At 41.3% G+C, this 22,982-nt stretch overlaps 1 protein-coding gene across 1 annotated transcript in view; it reads left to right on the top strand.

Moving 5' to 3' along the window:
- Positions 1–22,982, top strand: part of LG08H10orf90 (linkage group 08 C10orf90 homolog) — a 147,784-nt gene that overhangs the window by 31,589 nt on the left and 93,213 nt on the right. The window lies entirely within an intron of this gene.

Here is a 22,982-nt window from a genome sequence, read left to right on the forward strand (position 1 = left end):
GTAGCAAATCCTAAGCCAGATATGATTTCTGGAGATTGAAACATTATCCTTTGCTGCTGCTTTTGTAATTCATGAATCTACTTTTTAATTAAGCTTGGTTGATGGTTTGTCTCTTTACTAGAATAGAAAGTTAAGGATCTGGGGGTCTGAGTATTTAAGCTGATATCAAGCTTTGCTGTATTCTCTACTTCCAAATATAAAGCTCAAGTGATAAAAAAGCAATTACCAGTTATCTTTTGTTGAAACTGCAGATAAGAACAAAATCTGCTTACATTCTACTTTACTCTTATACAATTGTGCTTTGTTTAATCTTGGAGATCATCTGAGCTTCCTAACATGTTGCAGTTAAAAAAATTTTTTTTTGGGGGGGAGATTTTTTTCAAAGATAAAACCAATCCATAATTGCACATTGCATATTAAAACCAAAACGTGTCTGCAAAGGAGCCTTGTAAATATCAGGGTATCCTGACATTTGTTCAGTTCAGTTCTTCAAAAGATATACCTATCTAGACTAGCTCCTCAATTCAATTCTGATTGAGAGCCAATGATCTGAGAAAAACCAGTACTATCTTCTCTTTCTGTGATTAGTGACTATGGTTTTGGAACATGGCGAATCACAGGGAAATGACATGCATGTGTAAAGGCATTTCCTCTACACCATTCGCCTTGTGCAGCTTACTTGTGGTGTGTGTGTGTGTGTGGGGGGGGGGGCAACACACTCATGCCTGCTCTTCCTCCCTGTGTGGTGAGTGAATGTGCAGAGAGAATAATTGCACAGGGCTTGTATTTGTGCTTAGTGCTGGTTGAGGAAAAAAGTAATACCTTGAATAGTTTTGAAAACTGTATAACTAAGTTCACACATTATCTTCTGAGGGTGGTAGTCTTTCAAACTTGCACAAATATATACAGATAGTATGGCTGGTATTAGTTTTTTGGTATTTTTATTAATATGATTTTTTGGTAATGTTTTTACTCATAAGAAACATTGAGCAGGATTCTAGAGAGGCAGCATCAGTTTTCATGTTGTGAGGAAAATGCATTAATGTGAGTCTTGTATCTGATTCTCTGGCTCAGAAATCAGAAAGGAGAAGAACTGAAAAGCATCTAGGAGTCCTGGATGGAGCATAAGTCTTTGACACAGTTCTGTTTTTCCTGCTCCAAGACCTCTCACCTTCTTGGATTGAAAAAAATATTTTTAAAAAAATATAACACGCACGGTTTGTAAATTAGCGCATACTGATGTCACTTGAAATTTGGTTTGGTTTGATTTTTTGCATACAGTTTTCACATAGGCAGCTAGACATTTTGGGTGCATAGGATACAGGCTGGATGCAGGAGCTGAGACTATCAGACAGAAAACTGTCATCGTACTGAGCATAGAGACCAGATGCTATCTATTGTCCTGAGAGGTTATATTGCTTCAGATGGAGGAACTGGAGCTAGCTTTTACCACTCCCATGAAATTCAGTGAAGTACTCAAGTGTTTCTGTTGCCCTGAAAATATTGTTGCCTGCAGTAAGATTATGGATATATGTTGACAATTACAATTTTTGTGTGCTTTATCCCATGCCTATTTCTTTTTACTGTAGCAACTGCATATCCTAAACTCATTTTGGACTAGATTGATAGGGCAGGGTTGTTCCATACCATTCCCTGATTCCTGAAATCATGTCTGTGTTTTTAATTTTCAAATGTAAATTGTGAGAATTTTTATGTTCGTATAGGAACCAAATAGTAGCCAGGAATCTTTTTCAATATTTTTCTATCTTTTGCTTTTAAATTTTCCTGTGCAAAACCTTTGGTCCTTTAATTTCTTGTTGAGGATGAGATACGGTTGCACTTCAGAGCTCCTTTAGTGCGTGAGTGGATAGGAGCAGATAGAACCATTCCACTGTAGTGTCCTTTTTCATTTTACTACCCATTTTATTAAAATCTATAGAGGTGTCTATGTAAGCCTTCCTCACCCTTTAACGTTTGAAAATCTTCTTCAGGAACACAAGATTTAAACACCCGGTGAAATAGACTCTTAAAGCCTTTCCTCTCAGTATTTCCTTACTCAAATGGTCAATCCCTCAGATGGTTTTTCAGATGTGAACTGGTTGGGGCAATTCACACAATAAGCTGATGTGGCAATTTAAATCCATTCTTTTCTCCCCACTTGTAGCATTGCCCTCAATTGCTTTCCTTGAACTAACAAATGACCATTGTCTATATTTGCATATATTTGCTTGTAACGTATTTTTGCCCCTTTCATCCTTCTTCCTCCACACAAGCTGGGCATATAATAGAACCTTCACTGCTGAAGAAACATCTCATTTTTGCTAGACAGCCCAATCCAGATGGTGTGTGTGTGTGGGGGGGGGAGGGGGGAGAGTGGACTTGTTCTAATGCATTTGCCTTCCTGGCTGGCATAATAACTGCCACTTTTGCTAGCCAGGAGGGTAAACAGGGAGGCTGGCGGGTGCTGCAGAACTCCATGGCACCCTGCTTGCCTCTAGCTGCCACTTCCAAAGTTGCATCGACCTAACTTGTACGCCAGCACAACTGGGAGCATCTCAGGGGCACGTGGAACTGATAGTTGGCTCCCACTGGGCTTTCCCCCCTGGTGGTGGGGAGGACAGACTTAGGAGGGCTTTTGCATGGCCAGGGAGGCATTTTGTTTCTTCTGCCTCCCTGTGCCACCTGAAAGTCCTCTGGAGTCTGCGGGGTGGTGCAAAAATGGCTCTGTCCCCTTCTCCCTCTGGGATCTGGATTGTGCTGTTAATTTTTTTTGATCAGAAATCATTTTATTCTCTGAATTTTAGACTGTAACTAGTCACTTTATTTAACTGACTGGGAATGTAATTTTGAAAATGAGTAAGAATTAAGCAAAGCACATTTAAAAAAATTACATGTGCGGAGATAGAAAAATGGGTTACTTTGTTCAAATGTTCTGAGTAATCAGACATATTACTGGTGCTTTTTGTAAAGAATACTGTTCATCTTACTAAACAGGCATAACATATAATGGCTTTGTAGAGTAAGACCCGATACTTCTTTCTGCCCAGGGCCTTCTAGAAATGGAACCTCACCCAATAACATTTTTGGTAGCCCCCTGATAAGAACTTGTCCTCTACTGGTGCCTATAATAAGAGATTTACGACTCCTGGCTTTTTTGATAGCTGAACAGAGCTCATTCATCTGTTTCACAGTGGATCCTATAATCATCTCTGCAGGCAGTCAGCTATTGCTTCAAGTTACACAAGCCCCATTAACAGATCTCATGATGTTCTTTCGAATAGAAACAAACTCATCTACTACACATCTTCTTCGGAGAAACATGCCTGTGCTTTCTATATATGATGAGTTTGTTAATACGCAAAGCTCATTTCTGGTTGCTTCATTTCCTGTAACATGAAAATGATTTCTTGTGAAGATTTATCCCAGGACTTTACTGACAGAATTTGCTTCTGGAATATATGAAGCAATAGGAACATTTGCTATTGTCAAGTTGTCATTTTTGGGAGGGGGGAATTGTCTGGGAGGGCTTTTGCTTTTGCAGGTGCCTGATTATCTCCTAGTTCTTGAGGTTTGTGGCTGGGAAGAGACTCCAGGCTGGACACTACTAACTCTGTTGTTCCCATGTAGGGGTGGAGATTGTGCTATCCATATTATCAACTATTCTGGTGCGCTTTCACCAGAACTGTCTTTCTACTGTTCCTGACCTGCCTTCAATAAAATCCTTTGAACCTCACATGCATTTTATTGCCTGAGTGAGGGATTGGCAACTATTTATGTAACACTTTTGGAATATAGTTATCCCTCCCACATCTCTGGGGTCAGGGGTGTGGTACCCACTGTAATGTGGAAAACTGCCTAAAATTGCAAGCGGCTGGCCTGCAGGTTATTCAAGTGACCTGAATGTGGTGGCAGGCATTTGGCTTCTTTGAGTGGTTTCTATTCATCTGCTCTAGAGGTGGCCAATGGCAGCATTGGCAACAGTGGCCCCTTGATAATGGTGGATGTGGGGGATCTTTTCTTTGGCAGCCCTCCTTTTGGTACCTGAGCTCACTTTGGGGGGGGGGGTTTGGGGGGTTCTTTGTGTTGGAATGGGTGGGGTCTTGTGCTGACCCACGATCAGTCAGAACCCCAATGTGGAAAGTCATGATGTGGGAAGGACAACTGTATTCAAATTGGGTGCTGTGTGGTTTCCAGGCTGTATGGCCGTGTTCTAGCAGCATTCTCTCCTGACATTTCACCTGCATCTGTGTCTGGCAACTTCAGAGGAATCCTCTGAAGCACTGGCGTAATGCTCATTGGGCAAGGTGGGCAGCTGCCCAGGGCATCACCTTGTGGGGGGCATCAAAATGCTGGGTTGGTTTTTGGGTATTTTTAGTGGTTTTCCATTTTTGGCCTGCAGGGGGCGCAGTTTTAGGCTAGTGGCACCAAAATGTCAGCGTATCATCAGGAGACTGTCCTTATGCTACCCCCCAAGTTTGGTGAGGTTTGCTTCAGGGAGTCCAAAGTTATGGACTCCCAAAGGGGGTGCCCCTATCCCTGATTGTTTCCAATGGGAGCTAATAGGAGATGGGGGCTACAGTTTTGAGGGTCCATAACTTTGGCCCCCCTGAACCAAACTGCACCAAACCTGGGAGGTATTATTAGGGCAGTCTCCTGATGAGACCCTAAAAGTTATGAGACTGTGCCTTCAGAAATGTGCCCCCCCAGCCTGCAACCCCCATTGACAGCAATGCAGAAAACTCAATGCAGAACAAAGATTCTGGGGCAAATTTCGGGATGTTCTTGCAGGGAGGGCATTCTTGGACGTATCAGCACCAACATTTCAGGGTATCATCTGGATACTGTCATGATGGCACCCCCAAGGTTTGGTGCAGTTTGGTTCAGGGGGTCCAAAGTTATGGACCCTCAAAAGGGTAGCCCCCATCTCCTTAGCAAAGAATGGGGGATGGGGCACCCCCTTTGAGGGTCCATAACTTTGGACCCCCTTAACCAAACTGCACCAAACTTTGGGGGTAGCATAAGGACAGTTTCCAGATGATACTCTGAAATTTTGGTGTCGATACATCCAAGAATGCCCTCCCTGCAAGAACATCCCGAAATTTGCCCCAGAATCTTTGTTCTGCATTGAGTTTTCTGTATTGCTGTCCATGGGGGTTGCAGGCTGGGGGGGCATTTCTGAAGGCACAGTCTCAAAGCTTTCAGGGTCTCATCAGGAGACTGTCTTGATGATACCCTCCAGGTTTGGTGCAGTTTGGTGCAGCAGGGCCAAAGTTATGGACCCTCAAAACTGTAGCCCCCATCTCCTATTAGCTCCCATTGGAAACAATGGGGATGGGGCACCCCCTTTGGGAGTCCATAACTTTGGTTCCCTTGAACCAAACCTCACCAAACTTGGGGAGTAGCATAAGGACAGTCTCCTGATGATATACTGAATTGTAGTGCTGATATGTCTAAATATGCAGCCCCTGCAGGCACCAATGTCCTGGTGCAAAAAAAAATTGGTCGTGGTGGAGTGGCCGCCCATGGGGGGGTGACATCTAACTCAGGTTTTGCCCAGGGCTACAGTTTGCCCAGGGCTGCCTCATTACACCCCTGCTCTGAAGATGCCAGCCACAGATGCAGGCGAAACGTCAGGAGAGAATGCTGCTAGAACATGGCCATACAGCCCGGAAACCACAAAGCACCCAAGTGATTCCGGCCGTGAAAGCCTTCGACAATACATTGTATTCAAATTATCTCGCAATTGTTTCATCATCCTACAGTATTAATCTGGTATTATAAATGGCGAGGGGAGGGGCCCTGAGGTTGTTTGCTGAAGACCAACACTGAGTTTCTAATTGAGCTGAACTTTTGAAGAGTTTTCCACAACTTGCACTACGTAATTTCTCCCTTTGTTACCAGTTAAGTGATAAAGGTACAGAATAGATGAAGGTTGTTCTTCCCTCATCCATAAGGGGCTTTTCTGCACATGTTATTTCCTTGCTTGTGTGTCAGTATTGCATCAGGTTTTCCACTTTTCTAAACATGTTTCTTCTAGTGGTTCCTTTGATATTTCATCTAGCACAATGTGCTTGTAAATAGGCTGAAGATAAAGCATGAAATATTGAAGCAACCAGTAGAGGGAGCAAAATGTGTGGAAAGGGGAATAAACCCATGCAGTACAAGCATACAAGTGACAAAATAAAACAAGTCCACAACTAATCCTGCCTCTTCTTCCAAACTGAGGTTAAGGAAGAAGATTTCAACTGACACCTAGGTATGAGTCTGGCACCCCTATTTTTTTTTTTTTTATAATAAAGCACTAAGCATCCCCTTACTTCTTTCTTTTTCCACCACAGGGCTCTAGATATTTTACAGTATTCTTTTTCATTCATGCATTTGAAAGGCATGGTTCACCATATTAATTCCTGTGCTGTGCTTTTTCTGAACTTCACTTTACATTATGTAAACAAATCCATAGGGATTGGTTGGCTGTACCAGTTGTGATGGCCACTCTTAGATACAGTTTCAAAAGTCTTGGGGGCATGATTTGGCCTCCTATGTCTATTCAAGGATCAAACCCAGCAAGTCTTGACCTGATCTCCAGCTTTGCATTGCTTTTATGTTGACTTTCAAATAATGGTTAAAGTTCTTTTCCAGATTTAGAGTGAAGATTAGTTGATTATATGTATTCTGCAAATTATTCTGCAAAAGCTATGAAAAACCCTACCACTTTATTTGTTTGGGGGCGCCCCTTTAATGACTGCCTAATGATGAAAAATGATGGTCAGTTTGAAAAGGTTTCTGAGTCTTAAAAATGGCCCTAAAGTTATTGCCCTCCCCCTCATATAAGTTCTGAAGATGGAATCTTAGCTGGAATGTCATGGCAACATAATAATGTAAACATTCTAAGACAAGCTTGACCGCACTGATATGCTGCTGCTACAGCAATGAAAGGCTGAAAACCTGAATTGTTTTGGTGACATTCCAGATCTTTAACTGTGACAATATATCCACTGAATGTACCATTTATTTTCCTTGTGTAGTCTCTGAATCTTTAGTGAAATATGATCCATGAAATATGTGAAGGTGAGCTTATTTCTTCAGTTATATAATGTGCCCTCTATCTTCAAAGCATTTGACATATTGGAAAAGGAGCAATTTCTCTTAGACTCTGGACTGAGGCTTGTTAGGATTACTTATAATTCCTTTAAGTACTTCGTAGAGGTGAGGCATAAGATTTGTTCTTAACTGTTTTAGCTGTGAGGAACAAAAAAATACAAGGTCATGACTTAATAAAAATGGCCTTTTTGGCCAAAGAAATAGTGACAAGTGCACCCTTGACATATGACAGGTGGCAAAATTAACATGATTCTTCTTTCCTGAAGGTTGTCACAACTTTTTGCCTCTCCCTGTTTATTGAGCCAGTGCTCAAGGCCAAAGTGGACAAATCAGCAACAGCACCCATGAATCTTACCACTAAAACTGTAAACAGAGACTTGGATCATGATGTAAGCTACAGAAGGGAAGTAGGGAGGGATACTTAGGCCATAACCCACTTGTCTTTCCCTCCCAAAATCACTTCTGTCCAGCCTTTTTCCTGGAATAATTATATTACTGCCAGAAAAATGACTGGGGAAAAGGCATTTTGGGTAAAAAACTTGAGTTAGGCTAAGAGCCAGGCATCCACAGCTGCCTTCCCCCCCCCCCCCCACACACACACTTAACTTACTTTATAGGTTCAGTTTCACCAGTGCCAGTTAGAGCTACACAAATGAATTTTTGTTTCCACATTCTTTTTTTTAAATTGTCACTGCTTTGTTTGTTCTGTTGGTTTTAAATGGAAAATACACCTGTGCCATAATTGTCCATATCCAATTTGGATATTGAACCCTCCCAGAAAGGATTATGCCCACCAAATTTCAGACTGAATTTTTGGAGGCAGTTTTTTTGAGCAAGTAAACTCAAAATTCACTTTTGAATGGGACCTCTTTGTTTCCTGTCCACTTTGGATAAGTGGGTGAGAGGCTGTACCCTTCACAATAGGGACCTTACATACCAAATTTCAGGAGCATAGGAGAAATTGTCCCAGTTTAATAGGCAATGTAAGTTAATATGTATACCAGAAATCTTTTTGAGGATATATTGATTAAATGACTGCTTTCTGGATGCCAGTTTCATCCCTCTTGTTCTTTCCTGACTCTGTCTCTTTCCTTGAAATATAGATCTGCTTTACTCTGATGACTAATGAAGTGCTTCCCTATGATGGATTTCTTTCTTTCTGATGATTGATTATTCTTTCCTTTAATGTCTTAATTGATTCGTTCTTTCATTATTGATTATTCTTTCCATTTATGTCTTAATTGATTTGTTCTTTCATTATTGATTATTCTTTCCTTTAAAGTTTTAATTGATTGCTTCCAATTTATATGAAAATCCCCTTGGGAATACACATAACTCACCACATTTCATTGTAAAGTTTTCAAGATGCTGTATGATCTGATGTCATTTATAGTCCCAAACCATTATGTTAATTGCCAAAAAAATTAGGACACTTTTTACCATCTCTCTAACATTTAACAGGTAATTATATATTGATCACAGGGTATGATCCCTAAAACAGATCATCCAAACTGGATCTGAAAAAAATATGTTCATCATTATATCTTCAGTGCAGTCCCATATGGGGACTGTGAAGGCACAGGCTGGCTGTGGAGATGTGATCAGAAAGGCTTCTAGAGTTTTAGGGGGCTTGGAGAGCTCTTCCTCCTCCCTATGGTGCCAAGAGTGGGCAAGCTTCCTGCCCAAATGCTCACATAAAAGGAGGTGAGGAGAACAGTATTCCTTCAGTTCTCTGTTTGCTGCTGTGGAGAGAGGACTACTTTATTGAGCACTTCAACATACCTCACATTTTTTCTTCTTTTTGTACCATAGCTTTGTTTAAAACATATGCAAAACATGGCACTACAATAACTAGAATGATGAGTATGACGACAGTCTGTTTTGTCTCAGTAAGACCCATGTTTCTGAGACTTGTCGGCCTTGTTGTCTGTTCACTCTAAAGGCCAGACAAGAATTGGGCTTCGAGGCTGAAGGGCTCCCTCTTTGTGAAAAGTCCCTTACTTCAGTGCATACTCCTGCTACAAAGTCCTTGGAGAGGACTTGTACTCCATTCTCTGAGGGCCAGTTTCTGATCTGGTTTTACTGAATTCATGAGCTGATTTGGAGTCCTCCATCAGGAAGAGCAAAAAGAAGTTCTATAGTACTTCTTGGGCTTCCTTCTCATCCCCTGGGCACATCACTGACTTATCCTCATTCATGTTTCCTGGTTTGTCTATTGGAGGATGCTCCTTGACATCAATCGCTGCTGTCTCCTTGATGTCAAGGCTTGTTGCTAACACTTCAGTCAGATCCTTCTTGCTGTTGATCTCCATCATCCTCTCATCACTGAAACTTCCCTGTTATCCACCCTTTTGATGTAAAGAGTCGAAGTCACTTCCTCCTCAAAGTCCCTTTCTTGTTTGTGATTGTAATTGGATGCTTTGCATCAAAGTTCCTGCTCTTCATGCGATCCATTGATGCTGTCTCCAGTTGATGGGCTCCACCATCCCTGCTAGTCCTCAAATCCATTGGCTAAGAATACCCTCGCCTATGTTTGAGCAGACAGTCCTCTCTCTCATGGGGAGATGGTGTTTTTGAGGCTTTTTTCTGCCCTTAGATGAAGGAAAGGCTTGAGGTCAAGATCATGTCTGTTTGCTCAGATGCATGACTTTCATCAGCCTTGTCAGTCATCTTGCAGATGTCTGGGGTTCTATCCCCATCCTTGTATCCATTGAGATACCTCCTCTATGTCATCCTGTCATCCAAGAACCTCTGTCCACCAGCTGTTGATGCCAATGCAGGATGTTCCTGTCCTATCAGCAGTCAAAGAAAGGGGAGGGATCCAGACCTAATCTAAAAGACAACATAGAAACTCAAGAACGAGAAATCTAAGAGATGTCTGTTAAATATATGTTAAATATAAATTTTATTGAACTGTGCTTAACTCTTATCAATAGAACACTGCATGTAAAAATCTCAATAGAAAATATATATCAGTATCTAAAAACACTGCCTCTTTGACATACATGTGACCACACATTGTTGGTTTCATTTCAATCCAGGATAAATATGTAGTATTACACAAGTATTGATAGCATCATGCAAACCCTCCATGCAGAAGTCTTATGATACCAAGTGGGCACATTTCACCTGCTGGTCTCAATCATAAGCCTTGAGACCTGACACTTACTTTTTGTCTTATGTTTTCCAGTATACTACTTCCATCAAGGTTCACCTTGCTGCAGTTTCTGCACATTCCAGTGGGGTCTTTGTTATGTATTTTCAGCATCTGATTCCGAGCATTTTTTGAGAGGTCTATCCAACCCAGTGTTTCCGTACCTTTTCCACGTCACGGTACCCTTGACCTCACTCTTCATATCTCACAGTACCCCTGCCATCTCCCCACTTCCTCTTCCAATGCCCCTGCTTTCCACCTCCCCACTTTCCCCTCCCAGGGTGAAGGGAAGCACTGGGGGCAGGGCAGGAAGTGGCTGCTGACCTTGCGACAGGCCCTGCCCCCTGGGCCAGTTCCATGTTTTTGCTGGCACCGGCAGGAGACACCACAAAAGTGAGGGGGGCCAGTAGTGTTGCCGCGGTACCCCTGCGACATGCTCACGGCACCCCAGGGTACCACAGAACCCTGGTTGGGAATCGCTGATCTAACCTCTTCTCTGTATTTAAACTTCCTTTGCCTTTCTGGAGTTTGTCTTTGGTTTTGTCACAAATTATACATAAATCTCTTGAACTTCTGTCAAAATCTAACTCATCTACACAGCCGATGAAAGATAATTGCGTAAATTCTGTATTACCTGTTGTGTCCTGTGAGAAAAAGTCAGACAAATAGTGACCTTATAAAATGAAGTTTGTGGTTTCTTGTTTAAGAGGCAGCTAGTGTAACACAAGAATAATCATTTTATTATGTTATGAACCAAATGTCAGAGGAACAGTGATGGGTTGATCTTTGTGATAAAATACGTTTTGCCATAGCAAATAAGATACAACAAACAGCTTCTGCATCAGTTTTTCTAGACAGAAACACAGCCCTCCTGGTCTTTCCCACATGCTGGAAAGCATTCCAAGCCCCCCAAGTACATTCTGTCTTTGAAGATTGGTAAGAGCCTCTTTCCCTCCTCTTTCCCCATTTTTACTCAGGACTTTGCTGCCCACTGGCAACCTTGTTGCTGTTGCTTGGCAACCTTGGGCTTCCTTTCCCTTCCTCCTCTACCACTTACTCCCAAACAAGAAGATATTAAGCTGGAAGACTTTCATGCACTGAAGAGACTGTCAGTCTGAACAATTTATTATTGGATGAGGCTGGTAGCTGATTATAAGACTTCGCTGCAGGGACTCAAACAGCTGCTTTACTTCTCTCAGTCTTGTCTTCACAAACCTGCTCAGCCGGATATCCTACCTGGAACCCTATTGATTTTTTCATTTAGACTCCGGCATGCTCATTGTCAAAACAGCATGCAATACTAGAAATTCATATACAGTGGAACGACAGGCTAGGTCAAATTGATTTGTACAAGTCAACCCTACCACCCTGCTACCACTGCTATTTCTTGGTCCATGTTTGGCTCCTTAGGGTTTCCAGATCATAATGCTACAGTGATGGTAGTTGCCACAATTGATAGAACTTCCCCATCTTTAAATACTAAATTTATGGTACTCTATCTTAACTCTTTCCCTTGCTTGACTTCTTCTTTAGCTCTAGGCCCTATATATGGCTTTGAGCCTGTCCACTCCTCCTTTGTGCAAGACCTCAAGAGAGAGGTATGTTAGACCTCCAAAAAGCCTGAACAGAAATTGAGAAATGGTAAGATTATATTGCCTAGCTCTCAATTCACCATCATAGGGATTGCATTTTACATCTAGGATGAGAGGGATATACTTATCACTGCTTTTATGCTTCTTTATTCAGTAGTTTTTAGTCAACTTTCGCTCAGTTACACATTCTCCATGTCACCCATGACTGAATATAAAAGTACAGCTATTTTCTTCTTTTTCTGAAATGGGTGTTAGGGTTGTCTTGTCTATATTCTGTGAAAGACTAACTTAGTTCACATATACTATAATGCCAACAGGAGGTGAGGAGTTTCCTGCCTGGATCAGAGCTACTCTGAGTCCAATTTCCAAAGACCTTCCCTGCATCTATGGTGGTTTACAGTAAGAATGTGATGTTTAATTTTAAGAAAAGTCTCTTAAGAGACAGAAACAGAGCATCTCAGTTGTAAGTTACTAGTGTAACATCAATACAAATTAGTAGTGTGCCTGAGAAAATAAATTTTGAGACAAGTGAAGAGCACTTCAGGGCTGGCACTTCTATTATCAACTCTGGTGAGTTCCAGCAACTGTACAGACATGCAGTTAATAGCATCAAGAATTGTACTGAGTTAAGCAAATGGGGAAGTTTCAACTGAGAAGGGGTGAGAAGTAAAAAATGGGTTCCAAAGAAAAGTCTCTAACAAGGTCTTTTATGCTCGCCACTTAAGCTGCATAAATGCCCTCCCTGGTTCCCTTCTTATCAGGGCTCTCTGGGCACAGCCAACACAACATGGAGCTTCAGTCTAACCACAGGAGTCCAAATTATCTGCTTTATCTTCCACAAACTCCACGGGTGTCCTTACAGCTCAGAAAGGCCTGTCTCTCCTGAAATGTTCCCCTCCGACCTTTCCTCAGTTTTTCAGTTGTAGAATTTGATGACAGGGTTGCTGTAACTTCTGAGAAGCCTATGCTGAAATCATATGACACAACTGTTCATAAATCATGCATCTTCTTACCTGGTGTGTGTGTGCATTGTGTGCATGTGCATACTATGGAGGAAGGGGAGATTTTTTAATCTAGATATATTGGAGCAAAAAAAGAAAGATATTCTTCATTTCCTGGGTTCCAAGTACCAGTATTTGAATCTGCTTTTTTTCTGAGTTTCTAATCTTTTCAGCTGTATAATTTCCTCTGCAGACACTTTCCAGAGGGCTAGGGGGCTGTCTTTAAAGACACTGGCACTAAACTTCAGGGGAGGTACTGGTGCATGTCCTTTAAATAATCCCACAATTTTGTTAGCTAGACTAAGAGGTCCAATTCTGTGAGCCCCCCTGAACTAAGTGCCCCCCCCAATCACCCTCCATTATTTGCTCTGGAGAGAAGAACCACAGCAAAAAAAAATATCCCTGGAAACTCCACCATAGGAAGGATGCTACTACACCTAAGCAATGTAAAGCCTCACAATCTGAAACTATTTAACACTCAATAATCTGAAATTATGTACACTTGGGAATCTGAAAGAATGTAGAACACAAGAATGTCAAACTATGTAATATCTGTCTTATCCATCTAGCGCTTTGAGCACATCTCTGAGAAGGTATTGTTATGCAGAAAAAAAGATGACAGGCAAATACCCCAAATGACAGAAAAACTCAACCTGAGAAACTGAACGAATGTGAAACACAAGAATCTCAACCTATGTAAAATGCAAGAATCTCAATGTAAAATGTGAGAACCCACAAAAACCTCTGAACTGCACACAAACCAACTCCAACTAAGAACAAACTTTTAAAAAAATAATAACACTTGCAGCTGACAGAATGTTTCCTAAAGCAGCCTAGCAAGCTGATACTAAGTCCTGGAACACATTGAAACACATAGTAAAAAGACGGGAGAAAGAAAAAACAGTCCTGGGAGTCTGCAAATCTAGTATTTCTGGTTAATCCCTAATATTTCTGGGATTTTGGGGACCCATTTTTCAGTATCCTGAAAAATCATATGTTTTGGAGACCTGATTATGTTTTTTAAAAAAAACTGATGGAGGTGTATGTGTGTATGAGAATATACATATATATGTCAATCTATCACACATCCTTAGTAAGCACTTTGAGCAGGTATCATTATTCAGAAAAAAGTTGACAGACAACTACCCCAAAAGTTCTGTAAGTGAGAAACTTGAGGTGATGCTTACTGCCACAGCTATTGTTAACTTGCTTTTTATATTCTTCTCTCCAGAATTATGTGCTGATGTTACATCCATACAGTTGTCTGATCTTGGCACATAACATGATGTCCCCCACAGTTTCTCCCTCTGATCCCAGGGCAAGTTGTCACTTGGTATCCCTACTGGCAGAATGCCTGTGTTTACAACTGGGTGCACCACTAGTGGTGAGGACACATCAGAAGCTGGCTGGGACTGAAACTCCTGAAAGGGTCTTTTAAGGCATCACTTTTTCTCTCATTCCTGTATCTGACTGTCTCAGAAATTACCTCATCTTTATTGCTTAGTACAATGCATCATATTTTCGTTTTATCATACAAATAGTTAGTCTTTTTAGCTACTAGTACTGACTGAAATTGAAGATTGTACAACTAGTAATCATATCTGACTTCAAAAGCACTTAGTATAAAAATTCAGAAACTGTTCAAGTGGAGTTCATTGCAGTGTACTTCTAAGAGCTTTGCAGATAAGTCTTGCAGGTAATTTTTAGTTTCATTTTCAATGGATGCTTTTCAGTGCCTCAAAAGCAAGGTTTTCTTTCTCTCATGATATCTTCTTCCCCAAGATATCTTGCTCCCAAAACAAGGAGCCTGTCCTGGCTTTCCTCCACCTCATTGGAGCAAGGGAACCCAGAAACAACTGAGTTCATAATAGGATTTGCCTTGCAACTGCCCAACATTTTGTGATTGTCCAATGTACCCCATAGCAGCCATTTCCTGATTGGCTCTGACCCTCCATTGCAACCATTTTGTGGTAGCACCATTCCCAGTTCTCAGAATTTCAAAAGTGCCCACATGCTCAACAAGATTTAGGATCCCTGTTATAGCCCTAAATTGTATACTCTGATTAGCAGTTGGTCTCAGCTGCAGGTCATTCCTAGCCAGTCATTCCTGCCTCAGATGTTGTCTGTAAGTGCCCATATCTTATCTTTCTGTCTGGATTCAAAGTATGTAATATCTGAATAAACTCTTCCTCCCAATCCAGTTGGTAAGTACCTGAAAAAGTAGACTCTGCCACCAAAAAATATGCCAGTCTTAAAAATATGTTACAGACCTCTTAGTTCTTGTGAAACTTGTCAGTTATCTTTATTTCTGTAATAAATTCTTTCAGATGTGAATTCAATTCTTGTCATGGTGAGTATTTTATGAAGGGCTTATACCAAACCCAAAGATTATATAAAGGGTCCATTTTGTAGAACAGACGAAATCCCAAATGTAAATAAGCTATGGATTGCTTGGAAATGTTCACCCTTTTTAAACAAAACTTCTTCAACAGAAAGTTTATAGGTTATGCAGTACTTGTGTTTGCTGTGAAAAAGAATTTTAAGTGTTTGCTACTTTAGATAAGATGGAAGATATCCAGTTTACTTCTTCACGTCCTTCTTTGTGCTTGTGGCAGAATAGAAATCTGATTTGCTGAAGAACTGAATTGTATGATTTTTAAACGGTAATATTATAGTGTCATAAATGTTGGGTATCAAGCCCATCCATGACTTTCTGAAGAGGGTCCAGTTTTGTTAGGGTTTCCAACAGCAGTCGCTTTGTTGAACTCCTTTAAATTTGCATTTCTCTTGTCAGGTGTAGCATGGGTGTCCTCAATGAGTCTGTGGATAGTAGTATTCCTAAAGAAACGCATAATTTTAATATCATACCTTCTGGAAAAAAAGTGGCGATGTTTCAACAATAGTGAAGGCATTTTAGATGTACTAAAAGTTAGGGCAATTCTTTTATAGTAATCCACAGGGGGCAAGTATTCATATGAAGTCAACTGAGTCTTGTTTGGAGCACACTTTAACAACTGGCTCAAAGAGAACCTAATTGCACTATAATTTGACCACCTATTTTGGTTTAGCTTGGAATGTCCAATATACAACACCACTTGCTCTTTTTGCAAAATTAACGAATTCATATTAACTAGCTTTAACTGCCGGGTGGGCGTAGGCCTTGAAGGCCAATGGGCAGTGTCTGAATAAAAGGGAGCTACCGTGTCAGATCCATTTCCTGAAGCTTGTGTCTTTAAAATTTGATGGGAGATCAAGTCTAATTTAGCCCCCAGGGTGGTAAAATTTGTTAAAAGTAGGTCAAGAGTTTTTGAAATTAAAATCAACTCATTAGAGAAAAGTTCCTGTCGAATGTATAAATTGTCATGTGTTGTTAGTTCTTTATTCTTGTTTGGAGGCTTTTGTAAACTTGGAATTAAAGCATCCTGTTTTCCTAAACCAGTTGGAGATGGGCTTGTTGCAAAAACTTCTTCTGCAGGGCTTGGAAACATATCCTCCAGCTCCAGGTTAGCTTCCAATGGAGCAAATCTATTTGATAGTGTTAAGCCCTCAATTAGTGCCTCCACTGGAGAATTGTCGGTGAAAAACTGGTCAATTTTAGTCTGTTTACTAGACTTCTGGCATGGAGAGTGTGGGGATGAAAGGTACCGTTTCCTCCCGTTCTTCATTTTAGATAGCAGCCGTAAAACAATCAGACAATGAGTAAAATATTCACACAGGAGCAATTATTTACACTAAGCTAAAACAGACGCTTAAGATGGCAAGGGCTGGTAAAAATACTGAGTAGCTAAAAGGGTTAAGAGCAAACTTCAAAAGTTCATTAAACTTCAGAAGTTCATTGAAAATATATAATATAAAACAGAACCTTGACAGCTGGTGTTAAAAAAACTTTAAACTTTAGTAGAAGTCTCAAGGCTTTTAGCTGAGAGTTGGGGCTGTGGCGTCTCCACACCAGCTGGTCAGGGAATGAGCCAGCAAAAAAAAACAAAAAAAAAAAACCAAAAACCCTCAAACTCTCTGGTTGAGCCAAGAAAATAAAAAATAAAGATAAAATAAAACCAGCAGTTCAACCACACCTGATGATAGGGAAGCTCCAGGCTTCAGAAGTACACAACTTGTTTTAAAAACAAAAGGGAAACAGACTCATTAGTCAGCACTGCTATTATTAAAGTATTGTGGATTTTAGCCTGGTTTTAAAATATCAACTCAGAAGGTTCTTTATTATAGTCTGTGTCAACAAAATTGCAACAGAAAGCTCTAATTTAAAAGAAAGTGCTAAATGCTAAGAGATAAAACTACAAAGGGTAGGAGAAATTTAAAACTTATCTTTAAAAGGTGGAGGAGCTCAACGAAGAGCGACCGCTCGGCACCAACTCCAACCAGCGTCTCCGGCCATCTCATCCATGACTTAAATCCCCTGGCCTAGATATTCACAATGTTTTGATAGTAACTAGGCCACTTCGATATGTATCGTATATACTCATGTATAAGACAACCCGCATATAAGTCGAGGCACCTAATTTTACCACAAAAAACTGGGAAAACTTATTGACACGTATAAGTTGAGGGTGGGGAATGCAGCAGCTACTGGTAAATTTCAAAAATAAAAATAGATACCAATAAAATTACATTAATTGAGGAATCAGTAGGTTAAATGTTTTTGAATATTTATTTCAAAGAAAAACAGTAAACTAGCTTTGTAAGCCTTGATTCTCCCTTTAAATCCACTTTTTCCGGAGGGTGATTTAAAGAGGAGAATGCTAGGAGAAAAACTGAGCAAGGGGTGCCATGTCAGGGGGAGGGAGATGTTTACTTTAGCAGTACCAACATTTCAGAGTATCTTTAGGAGACTCTCCTGATGATACCACCCAGGTTTGGTGAAGTTTGGTTCAGGGGGTCCAAAGTTATGGACCCTCAAAATGGACCCATCTACTATTAGCTTCCATTGGAAACAATGGGGGATGGGAGCACCCACTTTGGAGATCCATAACTTTGGATCCCCTGAACCAAACATCACCAAACTTGGCTGGTATCAGCAGAGAAGTTCAGGGGTCCATGGACCCTCAAAATGGACCACTCCTAGCTTCATTGGAGAGCAATGTGGGATGGGAGCACTTTGGAGATCCAGTTCCTGAACCAAACATCACCAAACTTGGCTGGTATCAGCAAGAGATTATCCTGATGATACCACCCAGGTTTAGTGAACTTTGGACCCTCAAAATGTAGCCCCATCTACTGTTAACTCCCATTGGAAACAATGGGGGATGGGGGCAACTCCTTTGGGGGTCCATAACTTTGGACCCCCTGAACCAAACTTTACCAAACTTGGCTGGTATCATCAGGAGTGTCACCTGACAAGACCCTTAAATTTTGGTGCCACTAGCCTAAAAGCTGCACCCCCTGCTGGCCAACAAAGTAAAAACCCTAAAATATTTTTTAAAATACAGCTGACTTGTGTATAAGTTGAGGGGGGCTTTCAGCACAAAAATGTGCTGAAAAATTCGACTTATATGTGAGTATATATGATAATTGCTTCGGATAAATGTGACGGTAGATAGCACAAGTAGCAGGGGCTGTACTACTGATTCCTGGACCTTGGGTGAAAGTCCAGGATGAGGTCCCAGAATCACTGCCATCCCCACCTGGAGTTCTCCACTCCCACCTGTAATGGGACCAAGCAAGGGCTTTAGAAACAAATGGGAGCTGTCATTGCATGGAGTGGTGATGGGCTGCCCATCCCAGATGAGGGGGCATGAGTGATAGTCACTGCAAACAGAAGAACTGTGGTCTGGACAGGATGGTGGCTGTGGGTGTTTGCTCTTTTTTTTCTTTTCTCCCCTCCATCAGGGGCTGAGACCATGGTTATTCTGTGCACCCCAGCATGGGACCTGGGCCAGTTTGCACTATTGCCCATTGGCTAAGACCATCCTGACAAGTGGTGTGCCCACCCAGTGCCATGGCCAACTGCCAAAATGTAAGAAGCAACTACCCTCCAGAAGCATTCAGCAGATGGTCAGGGGGAGAGAGATAAATGTCTTTGTGTACAAATGCCTTCATGGGTGAAGATTTGCTAGCTCTTTTTTGAATGATTAATTGCTTTGCAGTGGTCTTGTATATTGATTTGGTGCTAGTACAGCATGTCTTACTTGCTTGAGAGATATGTTCTGCATGCATTTTGATTTTCCTATGCTTGCTCAATGTTTTGGCTTACTTTCTTGAGCAATTTGCTGTTTTGTTGAGTTTTAATATTCTGTCATTCAGCATTTTCTTAAGATCTGCAGTGCACAAGTTTTGATTTCTCTGCTATGGTATAATTTCAGAATGTGTTCTGAACACCTAATAATAAATGTTTAGTAATATGGATGTCTGTCAGTAAAACATTTAAACTACAGCATTCTGACCTGCTTGAGTTAAATGTAACTTTAGTTCTTGCTTTGTGAATGTGGTATGCCAGGAATTCAAATTGTGGTAGGTTTATCCATTTTGGTTTGTTAGTGTTTATGAGTATATCACTTTGTTTGTCTGTCTGTCTGTCTGTCTGTCTGTCTGTCTGTCTGTCTGTCTGTCTGTCTGTCTGTCTGTCTGTCTGTCTGTCTGTCTGTCTGTCTGTCTGTCTGTGTATGTGTATGCTGCAACAGCTCCCACTCCCTGAAGAGAGACAAAGGCCCAACAGGGGGAAGCATGTTGTGGGGATGGATGTTTGATAGTTGTTAATGGCCTTGGCACTCCCCAATTCACGCACACACACAAGCCTTTCTGTCAAAAATCCTGTCAAGAAACTAATATATATGCTGCCACCAAAATCTGAAGTAAAAATTGAACTTAAAGAGGCTTTTGAAAGATAAAAATGAAACTAGATTGTTGTTACAGAGAGGTACTTAAACATTTCTGGTTTCTTTAGGCAGATATTTTCTTAGTGGTTACAGATCAAATGCAGTTTCTTAAATGGATGTTTCAGTTACAAGATATAGCTTCACTTAAATATATGGCTGTTTCAGGTTCCAGATTACTTCACATATAGTTTCACACACACACAGAAGTCTCTGTTTAGGGGAAACCTTTTCAACACAGTTCTGAACACTCTCCTAAAACTCCCACTCTTAACTCCAAAGGGAACTCACACTGGCTTGGGACAGGTTAAGCTCTGGGGTTTCACTAAACCCACTCTTAACTCTGCCAGTTAGGCTAAACACACCCTCATGACCTCTAAGGCACCAGTATCTAGGTGTGGTCTCATGAGACAATAGTCAAGCCCTCTGTGTGGTTTTAGGAGTATCCCTGTGAGATAAGCTTCCCTCTTGGTTTCCACCCACACCAGACCTCCTCGCCACTGGTAAAAACAAGGCTCTTTCCTCCCAGTCTTTGAGATTTCTTTGAGAATACAGGCCCCCTAGCTGTTCTCCCTCTGTCTCTGTCTCTCTCTGTGACACGATCTCCCCTAATTGAACCTGATGACTGACATTATTGGTGTGTCACACAAGCTCTTAAGCTGCTTTCAAAACTCTGAATCTCCCAAAAACTCTCTCTGACAGGCCTTTTCTGCTTTTATATGAGCCAACACACCCTATCTGTGACTCCTGGCTACAGCATTTCAGCCTGCCAATCAGGTGGTTCTCTGGTTAACACTTGGTGCACCTGCTCTGGTTGAAGTGCACTTTTTAAAATTAACCATATAAAAGCCCAATCCATCACATAGGTGCACACACACATAGAATAGCTGTGTACCTTACTTGAATAGAATATTTTCTGTTGGTTATGCCCTTTAATACTTCAGCATTGCCCTGGGGCACATATTCTCTACCTTTGATCCCACTGGTCATTCACCTTGGCAACTCTATTGTTATACCAAATCAATTTATTCTAGGCATTGTAACATAAATGTGAGTTCTGCAGTTGATTTTGTTGGGTTGCAGGTTGCAAACAAAGAACTTGGGAGAAGATTTTTTAAAGTTGTTTAAAATCACACCCAGGCTCCTCATGCTCCCTAAATAGTTTATAAATCATAGTCAAATTTCTGTGTTTTGCAATTTACCCTCAGGCTCTCCAGTGTCAGGCTCTGGCAGAGGGTGAAATTATAAATATAGCAATTATAAATATATATTCAGAGTCATGGGGATTGAAGGAACTGAGTGATCATCACAGCCATCCCACCCTGATCATCTGTTCATTCTACCCACATCCCCTTTATAACAGAAGCTTGCTGCCCATGAGGTGGTAAAAAGTTAAAGTGGTACAATGGACAGTACCATTTCATACTGCAGATAGGCTACACCATCATTTTAAAAATCTCCCTGCAAATTAAACAAACAAACAAACACGCAAAACAGCACATTGGGGATAAAGATCTTGTTCAGCCTTTGTTTACTGTATTGCATATTATTTCTTATTTGCAGGGTTTTTTTTAACATAGTGAAATTTTCCAGAATATGATCTAAAGTGGTTCAGTCCTTTCCACCACCTCTGTCTGCTAGAAGTGTGGACCAGGCACAAACAGGTATAGTGCTCTGCAACTCACAGCTGGTATGAAAGGAAAACAGCACTAGAGAGATAAATAGTAAAATGATTGAGAAGGCCCAAGTAAGTGAGTCATGCTACATGTTACAGGAGACAGGTCATCATCATCATCATTATCATCATCATCATTGGCTCATAAGACACCAGACAGAACAGTAGTTGAAACGAAAAAAAAGCATGATAATTGATGTAGCAATTCTTGGTGACAGCCGGGTTGAAGAAAAAGAACTGGAAGAGGTTATGAAATACCAAGATCTGAGAGTGGAAGCTGAGAGATGATGGCACAACCAGCAGTTGTGGTCCCAGTGATTATTGGCACACTGGATGCCAAACCAAAAAATCTTGGACGGCACTTGAATGATCTGCATATTGATAAAATCTCCATCTATCAATTACGAAAGGCCACATTGTTTGGATCTGCGCATATATTATACCGATACATTATAACATCCTAGGTTCTTAGGAAGAACCTGATACATATGAAGACCAACACCAGCTGAGATCTGGCAGTTGTGATTTCATAAAATAATAGTAATAATACTTCCATGGTTACAAGCCAGTATGACCTGGAAGAAGGTTCAGTTTAGGGAAGGGCTTCAGCACAGGCAGTATAGACCATGCTATAGATCCCAAGTTCACTCTCTGGCATTGCCAGTTAAATGTGGCACAGACTTACCTGCAGATGCAGGTTTCTGCAATGGAGGAAATGGGGAAGATGAGGGGACTCTAAGTCAGCCACATGTTGCCCACCAGGCAGGAACATTAGTGGGTTGGTTCAGGAGGCATCAGGATCTTTGGCGGCCACCTCAGGGGTATGGACAGGGCACGGTGTAGCCATAAAGCATGGCCCGTGTGACTCCTTGCCCCCTTTCCTGTTCCATCGCCCGCATTGGTGGCAGGACTGGAAAGGACTTGAGACCTTACTGAGCTGCTGCCAGTCACTTTAGACATTACGGGCCTGGTTGAATGACTACTATGCACTTTATATGAGATGGCCATGGAGAACAGTTGGTGATGGAACCCCTGAGAGGGGAGAACTAGGTGGCCCCTTTCAGTTTGGGACCTATAGAAGTTGGTGAGATTTGTTTTTATACAATGCTTAGATTGATTCTGGGTGGTGTAAAGGGGACCTTACAGAGGGACCAATGATGGGTCTTCGTAGCTCTGGTTCATAAGCTTCAGTTGATTCAAAGTGCAGCAGCAAGATTACTGGATGGTATAGATCAATTGGCCATGCTGGCAGGGGCTGATGGGATTTGTAGTCTATGAACGTCTGGAGAGCCGCAGGTTGCAGACCCCTGGTATAGATCATAGGGAACGGTATATTTCCAGTGCTGAAATAAAGCTGGCTGTAATTTTGTTTCTGGACACAAGTCAAAGTACCTTTACAATCAAAGACCTAAATGGTCTGGGAGTGGGTATCTGAAGGGTTTTTTTTTTACCCACAGGGGTCTTACAGCTGATATCTTGTTTAAAGTCTGTGCTCTCTGTGCTTCCACTTTCAAAGGGAAAGGAGGTGGCTGCCAGAGCTTTTCTTCTTCTTTTGCTCTCTTTCCTTGCAATGATTAATGTAGAGCAAAACTTACTGAGTTTCAGGTATTGCCAACTCTCCTATTGTGTTGG

The sequence above is a fragment of the Sphaerodactylus townsendi genome, linkage group LG08 (assembly GCF_021028975.2).
Source record: "Sphaerodactylus townsendi isolate TG3544 linkage group LG08, MPM_Stown_v2.3, whole genome shotgun sequence".
Lineage (NCBI taxonomy): Eukaryota > Metazoa > Chordata > Lepidosauria > Squamata > Sphaerodactylidae > Sphaerodactylus > Sphaerodactylus townsendi.